This window comes from Lipotes vexillifer, unplaced genomic scaffold (assembly GCF_000442215.2).
Source record: "Lipotes vexillifer unplaced genomic scaffold, Lipotes_vexillifer_v1.1 scaffold298, whole genome shotgun sequence".
Classification (NCBI taxonomy): domain Eukaryota; kingdom Metazoa; phylum Chordata; class Mammalia; order Artiodactyla; family Lipotidae; genus Lipotes; species Lipotes vexillifer.
This window is the reverse complement of record NW_006793272.1, coordinates 467,101-472,368: the sequence shown is the minus strand read 5'-3', so window position 1 is coordinate 472,368 and position 5,268 is coordinate 467,101.

The window sequence follows — 5,268 nt, the reverse complement described above, 5'->3', positions numbered from 1 at the left end:
AAATAACAGATTTATTATCTTGCAGTTCTGGAAGTCAAAAGTCCAACATGGGTTTCGCTGGGCTAAAATCAAGGGCCAGGCAGAGCTGCATTCCTTCTGGAGGCTCTAGGGGTAATCTGCTTCCTTGCCAATCCAGTTTCTCGAGGTTGCCTGTATTCTTGGGCTCATGGCCCCTGTCCTCCATCTTCGAGGCCAGCAACATCAGGCCAAGTCCTTCTCATGCTACATCACTCGGGTTCTCTCTCTTCCGCCTCCCTCCTCCTCTTCTAAGTACCTTTGTGGTTACATTGTCACACCTGGATGATCCATAATCATCTCCTCCTTGCAAGGTCAGCTAATTACCAAACTTAATTCCACCTGCAATCTTAATTCTCCTTTGCCATCTAACCTAACTTCTTCAGTTTCCAGGGATATAGACAGCTTTGGGGAGCCGTTTATGTGCCTACCAGAATTGGGTCTCTCCCGGATCATCTATAATAATTCTGCATGGAAGGTGGAGGGGGTAGGTGGAGGAAGAGGAATATATACCAAAAGGAAAATACCCAAATCCATTTTTGTCCGTCTTTGGAGCATCTGAAGAGAGACACTGTCACACACTTATGCTCAGGTGCTCATTTAGTTTTATATATATATATAGTCAATAAACACTTTGGACAGAGCCTCATACACACTAGTCACTAAATAAATGTTCAATGAATGCATGGATGGATGAATGGCTGATATTGTTTTTCAATGTGCATTTCCTCAAGTTTTCCATACTTCTCTGTCTTGAGTAAAAAGTAAAAAAGGCGATCATTGTCCTATCAAGCTCAAACTTTTTCTATGACTCAGTTTGAGTAAAGAGAGAAATTTAGAGGTTGGGTATCCAGACTAAGGGTGGAATCCTCAGTAGCAAGGCCAAGTGAGAACAATAGCTACAGCAAAAAAAAAAAAAAAAGAGTGGCTAATGCCTTCTGGGCCTCATCAGAGGACAACTGCATTCAGGGATGCACCTGATACCTCCTTCTACTGGTGTCAGAAGTGAAGATAGTACTGGATGTTCTATAGTGTCTTGAAGGTTTAATAGATCAGTAAGTCAAATGCTATACAACAAAATTCCTGAAAGTTAATAAAATGAAGCAGTTTTTTGTTTGTTCGTTTGTTTGTGGATTAAGCCATCTCCATTTGGCTCCACTCGAGAACTGCAGCTCCAAGTCCTTGCAGACCCGTTTCTACCTGGGTCAATTTTCATCTCACATCTGTCTTTCTAGTTCGAAGAATTTGGCTTTCCCACGTGGTTCAAATGTTCATGCTCTTTAGATCATGAGAATGTGGCCATTTTAATGGGGGTCTAGAGACCCTAATGCTAATTCAAATGCCAGTGAATGACCTCTGCTTCTGTCAGGGTTCCTAATTGTGTGCTCATTTCAGAACCTGGGGTTGGGGCAATGTATGCAAAAGCTTACTGCAATGCTAAAGGGGGAAAACATGGCAGACACCAAAAGCTTTCTGACCGTAATTCTTTGTGCATGTCTGTGACCTCTCCTCCAGAACTCTCAGGGAAAAACTTGGCAGGGATTAGGGACCACAGTCAGCAAAACGGGGGTTATTCCTTTGTGACACTGACAACTCACTTTGCCAGTCTGAGATTCGACTCTGTTGCTTCCATAACACGCTTTTGATGGGTACCACTGTATCTGCTGCCATAGTTGCCTCTGCCAGGCACTGTTCTGCTTCCACTAAGACTGCCACTTGGAGTCCTCAAAGCACCAAAGCCGCATGGAATTCTGTGGTGAAGTGAAGGGGATGATCCTCCCATTTTATTTACACTCTGTTGAAGGGATGTTGAGTTAGGGACACAGCCGAATGACAGACGCCACAGTGTTCTCCATATCAGCTCTCCTCTCCCACACTAAGGATAGACAATTGAACCAAGCTTGCAAGCCCAGCTTTCTCTCCAGGTGGGATGAATTCTCCCAGGAAATTTCCCGGTCCCTCACGCAAGTAAACTTACGTGCAAGGATACATCTGAAACCTAGTCATGGTCATAGTTTAAACTCAGAATGGGACCTTTTGCTATATAAGGTTGATCTTTAGGCCCTTCCCAAGTATCACTAATCAGTGAACAGTCTCTCCAGAAGGAAAATAAAAGCTTAAAAGAAGGCCAGGAGGGGAATTGAGAGCTTGGCCTTGCTAACACTTGGGTCCCATCCCTAGGTAAAGCCTACACCTTTTCTTCAACTATCACCAGTAGATTCAAGGGTTTTTAGCAAAGACCACATATCTCAATTATTTTCAGGCAGCCAGGGGAGTTTTTAAATCAGAGATTCTGGGAAAGAAGTCTTGAACTGTGACAAGTAAAGTAAGGAAGGAGAATTACATCAGAGAACATGGATACATAGAAATACAAATCTTTTGAGTCCATCTACAGGTGGATCTAGAGCCTCAAAGTACTTCTGAGGAGAGATGAAGTTGGTGACAGGTCAAATCATTGGTTTTAGAGTTTAAAACAGTTAATTATTTTGCAATTAACGAGTTAGCATTGAGTTGCTTGCTTTTAAAATACCTAGCTGCTTGAAGAAAATAAACTGTCATTTGTGCCCTTTTTTCCCCCAACTTGTTGGAATACACGTGAAAACAAAGAGTAAATTATTTTCCTAAAAAGTAAGAAAAATTAGTGGATTCAGAGTAATTGACTGTAATACGGAAATATCGGGACAGGATCATTCAGAAGGAGAGGATGGGAATCACAATCCATCATTTTAGAATTTGTGAATAGGAACCACATATACAAAAGTGAACTCTGAGACACGGGCATTACCACCAGCTTTCCGGGTACTTCTACCTTGCAATGCCTGATTGAAGGTCATAAGTTTGATGAGCTGAGTTTTTAATTTTTTAAAGAAGAAAATAACTTTCTCGTAAAAAGACAGAAGGTATAGTAATTTAGAGGTCAGATTGGATTTAGATAGACCTGGCTTCACATCCCTTTTCCACCATTTACTAGCTGTATGACTTTGCAGCACTTCTGAGCATGCGTGATAGGGAAGGATAGTGGCCCACCGAAATTTGTATTCCCCCTTCCTTAGAGTACAATCGTTACAGTGGAGTAGCCACCTAGCCATATTTTCCTGCCCCTCTTGCATCTAGATGAGGCCATGTGACTAGTTTTCACCAAGGAAATGGAATCTGAGGCCCTAGAGTATAGCCAAGGCACAACATGGAAGGATACAATGTTCTTGAAACATCTCATGGAGGAAAGCTACCCACTAACCAAGAATACCCACCCTGGGCTGTTACATGAGTAAGAAATAAACTTCTATTGTGTTAAGCTACTGAAATTTTCACGTTCATTTGTTGCAGTGGTTATAGTTCCCCTGTGCATGTCTGACGCCCCATCTCTAAAATGACACTACCTGTACGTGCATGCTACTGGATTTGTTATCTAAGGTCATCCGAGAGACCTACGTGGAGCGAGAGATGTATATAGAGGATTTTGGTATGTTGGCAAGGGCCAGTAGACACACAGGGGTTAGAAAGAAATGGGATGAGCTGCTTAGGGAAAAAACCAGATCAGCAAGCAGACTGAACTAATAGTTTCTGCATCCAAACCTAGGCTTTAATACTACCAGCTGTGACTTTGGACAAATCGCTTCACTTCTCTGTGCCTCAGTTTTATCATTATTATTATTACCATTGTTACAATGTACACGTATAGAAATGGAGATGCCAAGAAGACAGAAAAGAAGATAAGGCTCAGAGCCAAATGGTCTAATCACAGCCAGACTCTGCCCCTGGTCGGTTTCGTCATCAAAACTAGGTCATTTAGTATCTCTGGGTCTCAGTTTCCCCACCTCTAAACTGAGAATAGGATCTACCCCATCTACAGGGTTGTTGGCTATATTCAAGGGAAGCAACTTGTGTGAGAAAGGGTTCTTTAAAATATAAAATGTTATTTTAGAGTTTGGAACACCCAGTAGTCAGACTGTGTTTTTTTGTTTTTTTGTGTTTTTTTGCGGTGTGTGGGCCTCTCACTGTTGTGGCCTCTCCCGTTGCAGAGCAAAGACCCCGGACGCGTAGGCTCAGTGGCCATGGCTCACGGGCCCAGCCGCTCTGCAGCACGTGGGATCTTCCCGGACTGGGGCATGAACCCGTGTCCCCTGCATCGGCAGGCGGACTCTCAACCACTGCGCCACCAGGGAAGCCCCAGACTGTTTTTAATGTACATCCAAAAGCAACACTTGAGTGCCTCCACATGCCAATGAACATGGTACATGGGATCAGTCAGTGCTGGAGACTACCCACTTAGCCTAACATTGGATGCTACTGCAATAAACACTTCTGGAACCTCTCTTAGGGATATAATAAAACTAGTATCATTGCTTTACATCAACGCCTCTTTTCAAAACAAACTTAGTATTACCCAGCTTAAGCACACATCTCACTCACTAGACTTGACCCTCGGCGATTTCTGACTATTTCCAGAATCAAATCTACCTTCACAGAAAGAAGAGTTGTTGCTGGATGTGTCCCTGCAACTAAGGCCGCTCTAAAGGAGGTGCTGCCCCACTGTTTTTTTGCAGTTTAGCCAACCTCTAAAATTATACTTTGCATACTAAAGGACTCTCACAATGGTTTTTCCCCTGAGTATCACCAATGATCATGGTAAGTAGGTTTCATACTGAACCAAGTTCAGAGATGTGCACACTGAGTCCCAGAGAAGCTCAGTGGCTTAGGCCTGGTCACATGTATGATGAGCAGAAGCTGGATGTAATTGAAATAGTTTTGCTTGGAAATAAGTGTATATCATCTTCCCAAATGCCTATCTTGAGGGAAGAAACAGTCTTTTGGTTGTATATGATGCTTATTTACAGGTCATTTGCCAGTGACAGCCTTGACTCAGCTGAGATGACAGTGACTGAACTAAGAGAATGATACCTTAAGGATGCAGAAAAGTGGATGAAGATAGAATCAATAGAACTTGCTACAAAATTGGCTGTGGGAACTAGAGGATTTTTATAAAAAAGGCATTTAAGAAGATCCCAGATTGGAGGATATCTACTGCTTTATTGATCCAGTAGCTCCCCCCATGCTTCTGGGAATTGTCTCTCAGGCTACCCCAACTTTGTGTCCCATCTGCTTTGTTCTCACATGACTCTTCTCCACAGGCCACATAGGGATGCTCTAGGGGTGAGTCTCTGGTCCAGCTTCACCAATAAGGTCCCTTTATCTCATTTTTTGTGCTGCTTCTTCTTCTTCTTTTTTTTTTTTTTTGTGGGACGCGGGCCT